This window comes from Prorops nasuta, unplaced genomic scaffold (genome assembly GCF_024137725.1).
Source record: "Prorops nasuta isolate Cenicafe-Biocafe unplaced genomic scaffold, Cenicafe_Pnas_1.2 PNAS00020, whole genome shotgun sequence".
NCBI classification, from domain to species: domain Eukaryota; kingdom Metazoa; phylum Arthropoda; class Insecta; order Hymenoptera; family Bethylidae; genus Prorops; species Prorops nasuta.
Window position 1 is genome coordinate 2,207,650 of NW_027116817.1, and position 7,610 is coordinate 2,215,259.

A 7,610-nucleotide genomic window follows, 5' to 3' on the forward strand; every position below is an offset into this window, starting at 1 on the left:
CATATTCTCATATTAGTCATATATTCTTTAAATTACTAACAAAATTACTACAGTAGTGTAGCTATGCCGATACTGGAACAGAGGCGAGGGGGGTGCGGCGCGCGGGGGTCCCCGTCGCGAGGCGGGAGGTGTCCCCACTCCTCTGACGTCATGCCCCCCCCCCCACTTTTTTAATTGCTTCACGAACGTGTCACAATTTTGATATAAGTTTAAGGACTGCATTGACCCCCACCACTTATGAGTTCCCCCACTCTGATGACGTCAGGGCATATTTTTTTTTTAATTGCTTTAGGAACTGCTGTAATTTTTAATAAGTTTAGGAACTACATTCACCCCACCAGTATGATTAGATATGGATGTTTTTTATTTTAAATGTATTGGTACGCTCCGATGTATTCGAACGTTTCTCAATACATGCGCATAAGCTCGCCATTGGTACTTTCCGATGAAATTCGGACGTGACGAGTCCCCCTCACCTACATTCATGTTTTAAATATTTTTTTCCACGATAGTTTTTCTCCTGTAGAGAGAGAGAGAGTGAATAGCGGTCTCGGATGTACTATTCGGCTGAGCACAGCGTTTCGCGCTCACCGTGATCAAGCTCATCGTCCTCATCACATCTCAAGACCCCGCCTATCCCCTCTAAGACTCCACTACTTGGTTTCTTTTACTACTACCAGAGATGAAACGGGAGATTGCTCATGCGAGGTCCCGAGGCAATCCCTACCGGTAGGCGGCGCTGGTGTTGGCAAACGCGTGTCTCAGGTCCATCTAACCCCTAACGCCATCTATCGGAAGAGACCACGAAGCACGAGCGTTAAGCTTAGAATAGGGTAAAACATATATGCATTGTTGCCAGAAAGCGGAATAAAGAGAGAGCGGAGATATTTTCTCGGACCTCTCTGTCTTTCTCGCTGTTAGCTTCTAGCAGAAGAGTCGAGGCAAAATCTTTCCGTTTCGCTTTGCCGAAAATCTACCAATATTCGATGTCATTTATATTTGCAGGCCAATGCCTTTATACATGATTTTTTCAGCATATTTATTTATCAGCATTGACTTATTTAAATCAATAATAAATTAAGGAAATGCGTATTTGATATATAATAATTATTTTAACTATAATTTCATCGTTATATTTCGCCTATTTCCGTAAAATCTGCATTTCTTTAGTTTATTATTGATTATTGTAAGTCAATGGCAATTTAAAAAAATTTAATCTTAAAAAAAAAAGAAAAGTACCGATCAGGAATCGAACCCGGACCCACGAATCGCCACGCGATTACCTTACCTCTTAGACCACGAGGCTTCTTCAGTGCACCGTAAACAGATAGTCTTTTTAAGGGCTTGAAATCTTCTTTTAAACCATATAAATAAACGAGCAACCGACAGCTTTATTCATTATTATTCTGTCATAATGGTACACAAATTAAGGAATAATTATATTTTGAATAGTTTTCAAAAGCTTTTCCAATAGCCAAGAACGAAGATAAATAATCAACGCTCGCAGTTTCCGTTCTTGGTTATTGGAAAAGCTTTTGAAAATCTACATTATATAATTATTCTTTAATTTGTGTACCATTATGATAGAATAATAATGAATAAAGATGTCGGTTCTTCGTTTATTTATATGGTTCAATAGAAGATTTCAAGCCCTTAAAAAGACTATCTGTTTACGATGCACTGAAGAAGCCTCGTGGTCTAAGAGGTAAGGTAATCGCGTGGCGATTCGTGGGTCCGGGTTCGATTCCTGATCGGTACTTTTCTTTTTTTTTTAAGATTAAATTTTTTTAAATTGCCATTGACTTACAATAATCAATAATAAACTAAAGAAATGCAGATTTTACGGAAATAGGCGAAATATAACGATGAAATTATAGTTAAAATAATTATTATATATCAAATACGCATTTCCTTAATTTATTATTGATTTAAATAAGTCAATGCTGATAAATAAATATGCTGAAAAAATCATGTATAAAGGCATTGGCCTGCAAATATAAATGACATCGAATATTGGTAGATTTTCGGCAAAGCGAAACGGAAAGATTTTGCCTCGACTCTTCTGCTAGAAGCTAACAGCGAGAAAGACAGAGAGGTCCGAGAAAATATCTCCGCTCTCTCTTTATTCCGCTTTCTGGCAACAATGCATATATGTTTTACCCTATTCTAAGCTTAACGCTCGTGCTTCGTGGTCTCTTCCGATAGATGGCGTTAGGGGTTAGATGGACCTGAGACACGCGTTTGCCAACACCAGCGCCGCCTACCGGTAGGGATTGCCTCGGGACCTCGCATGAGCAATCTCCCGTTTCATCTCTGCTACTACTAATGCTGCTAGTACTAAGGTGAACCCCTTCCCCTATGTAAGGTTAGTGGAGAGGAAGAAAAATAATACACACACACACATTTTTATTAAAATGATTTTAATTTTTAAAATAATAATAAAATACAAATAATAATAATAATATAAAATATAGCGTTATCAATATTTCACAAGTGAAGGCATGCAATCGCTGCAGCATTCTCCCATTATATTATAACCGAGAAATTTTCACCTTCATCTTTCCCCCAAACGGAAACAGCATCTATGATTAAACAGAGAAAAATTATTTATTGTTTATTTATTATTATTAGTTTTGACTTTTATTAACTCTTACCGATTGGTGGTGACTGTCATACAACCCATATGCTCACATCGGCTGTATATTGCGTAGCCGTAACACAGCAGCAGCATGCTGTGGCAGCAAATGTGGTCGACGTAGTGGTTGCTCCTGCTGAGGTATCCACCGGTTACCTATCTGCACTGCCTGTTGTTGTTGTTGTTGCTATTGTTGCTCTTCTTCAGGAGCATATGGCTTAACAATTGCCACTGGTATGGATGAGTTTTTAAAATCAAATTTTTTATCTGGCAAACTGATTTTTCTGACAGATCTCATGGTGTTATACTGTTAGAATCTATACTGAAGTGATAATTGCTCTCCTCTCCGTATTCAAAGAATAAAAAACCCTACATTAGCATTATAAAACACTCTATACCTAGTAAGATAATATAAGCTGATGGTATAGAGAGAGAAAGGGGCTTCAACTTTTTTTCATCTTCTTTTTTATTGTAAAATAATAACTACTTCAAGGTTGTGATGATACATCACCCAACAATTAGAAATTTAATATACGATCAACAAAATTTCAAAGTGTAACATAAAATTGAGATCTGTGTATGCTTTAAATATTAAATTTCAATTGACTGGTTTTGATTTCGTACGTGTATATTTTGAATTCTTTAAAGCTAAAAATAAGATGTAATTAGCAAAACAACAATTAATTTTTTAAATTTCAGCGAAAATTGATATCTGCACACATCTTTAAGATATCCCTACCATTTCATTATTATTTACCCCCTCCACTACAATTTTTTATTATAAATTCAAGCAATACTGCATAAGCGTTATTCTTGAAAATCTTTCAACAGTGGTAACTAATGTCACTTGTATTCAAGCTTCAGTCAACAGTATTAACTAGTATCAGTTAAAATATATACCAGATTAATTCTTTACACAAGTTTCATTCATATTTTTTGTCTTCTAAAGGTAAGAATATATCATTTAAATATTTGTTATTTAATAATAATAATAATAATAAGGGTTTTCTTTATAGTATAGAAGAAAGAATGTCCTTTTTAAGTGGTGTCAATTCAATAGCTTCCGTCCCTGAGATGGATTTTATTAAATTAAACACTCTTGAAGAAAATCAAGAGTACGAAATACTTCAAATTCTGAAAGTTAACACGAAATTTGGGATGAGATTAATAGCTAAACTATTTACTGACAAATGGTTCTATTTACCAGCGCGGATGGCTGCTTTATTGGAATCGAAGGCACAGGACCAATTTGCAGAGCTGCAGAAAGCAGCAAATGAAAATATATTAATAATGAGATATTTGGGAGGAAAATACAATAATCTGGAATTTAAATTGAAAGAATAATGTTTTTGTGTAATAACAGTAATAATGTGTAAATTAATAAATACTTTTATATATGTTTTAAAAAACAATGTTTTATTTTTTTCTAAACCTTACATTTCTAATTTACATTTCTCACAATATTCGTAAGTGGATTATAGTCTACAATTTTATCATGTATAATTAAACAATAAGCTGTAGTATTACTCCGAATGTTTTTCCAACACTCTATCTCAATTTTAACATCAACCGTTCCAGTTTTAATAGATTCATTTTGATGTGAACAATCAATTACAAAAAGTGGACCTTATTTTAAAAAGTTTAAATAATCGAGCATTGGTTTCGACAGTTTTTCTCCAGCATAATATGAATTGAAGAACTTTACTTACATGTCATATAGTACGGAATAGCGAGATTTTGTGAAATCTGTATCGAGACGATCGTACGGATAAAATTCAGAATTCAGATAGACTTTAACATCACGTACATCACAATCACTAAATTTAAGTACATCCGAGTATTGATCGTTCTTTTTATTTCTTCTAAACGCCAGTATCACATATCTAGGCTTCTCCAATTGTGTAGCTGCTTTCACAGCCCACGTATGTCGCTGTGTTTCAGGGAGAAGCGGATATTCGTAGAGCTCTAAGGAACGAAAAGCCATCGTGAGGTTTCTATTCTGCTCGATAATACGTAGAAATTGTAGTTTGGTAAATTCATTCAGTCACATGAGGTATTCTCCATTGCACTCGGTACAGTTCGATTCTCGAATCGGTAAACTTATTCGATGAAAATATTGAATTGATATCATTACGTGCTCGTATCAGAATAAGCTCATGGCGAGCATTGATGATGACACGCTTGTAATCTTCGCAGAATCCTAACAGCATATACAGGGGAACGCAAAAGCTGAAATTGTTAGTGACATTTTCACGATCTTGAGTCTCGATAAACCAACCCGAGTGACGTAGACTCATACTTTCTTCAGTGCTTAAGGATATGAGATTCTTAATACTGGTAGTAATGCCAACGTTTTTACAACGATCGATTTCAATACCATTCAAATCATACCGAATTTCATTGAATAAGAATGCCATAGAATTAGCGTCGAGCATAACTTTATCCAACAAAGGTGTATCAGCAGCACGAGTACCTTCAATCAGTTTCCCTTCTATATAGAGGTAACTTCCGCTCGTTAAAAGAATCAAATCTTGTTGTTGTATAGGTATACGAATTTCATCACTATTTCCCAATGATGCAATCGCAAATGGATTATAGGCGTGTATTTCCAATTTACTTATGCGATTGTCGTATACAGGCTGTGCGGTAACGTTCAACGGATCCATGATTTTTTTTCTTCACAGTCAAACCCAATGAGTGTAGAAAATCTATATTTTTTCTCGTTAGCACTTTCTTATTACCAATTCCAATTTTATTATTTTCAATATTACTCCGTAATGATGATGATGATGTATTCAATTCAACTGCACCTGATTGACTGATTGGTTCATCCAGTAATGATTGTTTATAATCATTAATATTCTTATAAATCAACATTTTCAAATGTGTAACCGTATGATGATCTCTTCGCTTCCAAAATTTACAGGACGATTGCCTTGATCGAGAATACGTAATGTGAGACGATCGATTACTCTTGCAATGACTGGCAAGTAAATGACGTTCTTCGGTGTTTCAGAGATTTTATAGCCTGGTGGAACGCTTGGGAAAAATTCGTGGATAACATGTCGTGGTATAACGTTCGTATATGCACCAGCGGTAATGTTACATTCGATGCGTAGAATATTTACTTTTAAAATATTTACAGGTTCGTCCGATTCAGCCCAAGTGTTTGGTAGGATTACGCGGTCCGACGAAAATCCTAGCAGAGAACCAATATTATTATTTTTTGTAAAATCAATAGAATATTTACACATTATTTCACTTTTCAGTGTGTTATTATTGGCACGCAGAATAATAACGTTATCATCATACGGTAACTCCAACCGCATACGCAAGTATTCATTTATCGCACTCAACTCATAACAGCCTGTAGGTATGGTTATTAGTTTATTTTTACCAAAGTAAAAATTATTATTCGTCTCATCTACATTGGTGATCGAATAGAAACTTTGAAAATCTACGAGTCCCAGCTCATAGTGACCGTCGTCCAGATTGATCGGTGGGCAAAAATTTGATTCCAACACATGACCGTCTCCTGATAGCGTAAATGTTAAAGACATTTCGTCTGTTCTCTTAGAAATTTAACACACAACTGACCACAAATGCTCGTATCATACGACTGATATTGGTCATGATTGTAATAATTTGTACTAAGCGGACCGAAGTACCGAACAAGTTCAGTCGGTGGTTTCAGATTACCGAAAGAATCGAAATACTTTATAAAATTATTGCATTTAACCTAGGCAACCCAGTGAGTGCCTGGACCATTAGAATCGTCAAGGTTAACGATTGCACATTCATTAGACCATGGACCGTTTCGTGGTAGACTTGTACGCATAAAGACTCCACGGAAATTTAGTATATCACGACATACGTGAGATAATTGAATATTACTTGTAGCACCAGATCTTTGTAGACCGTGTACAGTTACTTTTTAGTTCTCTTCTTTGACATTGATTTTTTTGCTACCCCTCCTCCGCTTCGTTTGTACGGTGCGAGATACAGCCCCCGTTCACCTCTTGCAGTTGCTTCTATCATACGATTGTGACGCTGCATTTCTTCCAACTGTTTGTTCGCAGCTTTGGCATCGTTTACAGCTTTCGCTATACCTGATGCCCCACCTGCTAGTGCTCCCACCGCACCTAGCAGTGGGAGCAAAGGCAACAAGCCGCCCCGTTTTTTACGCACTCGAATTTTCCGTTTTTTTACAGCACTATTTCCAGTTTTTCTCACTGCTGCTTTCCTCACCATATCTGTTTGTAATCCTAAACCAAGTATACGCTTTGCGTTCATAGACGCCCAGACAGCTGTTGCTGCAGCACGGTCACCCAAGGTTGCGTCACCAGCTGTGATAGTCTACGTGCACGTTTTGCGAGCACTTTATCAGCTTGATGACGTTGCGACAGGTCTTTGTATTGCGAATATGCGATATCGTGTTCTACACAGGCTTCGTCCAGCTGATTCACACCTCGATCACCGCGTGCTAATCGTTTTTGAAGTCGAGATCCTGGTCCACAGTAATTGCATCCTGGTAAATGAAGCTCAAACGGTAGTTTGTTTATTGTTTTATTGAGGAATGATCCGCATCCAACGCACGACATGTATAACAATCTTTTATCAACGGTGGTAGTCCATCCGCATGAGTAGTATTAGGTAGATTGAAATGTTGTAAACAATAGCGATATTTTTGAACCTCAGGATTTGCACGAATATGCTTGGGTAATTTATCCCAATACTTGTCAATACTGTGTGAAAAGTACTTTAAAAGTACAATTTTCGGTACGTATTCCAATTGATCACTGCTTAACTCCTCCAAACTGGTAATATCCAACACTAATGCAGGCATAATGAAAACTGATTGAATTCTCCGATTACATGCCTATAAAAAATAGCTCGTGCAATTACGATTTAACCTCACAGTCGTTTGAGAATGCATTTCGTAAAGCAACCTTTAAGTATCAATATCTCTAATACC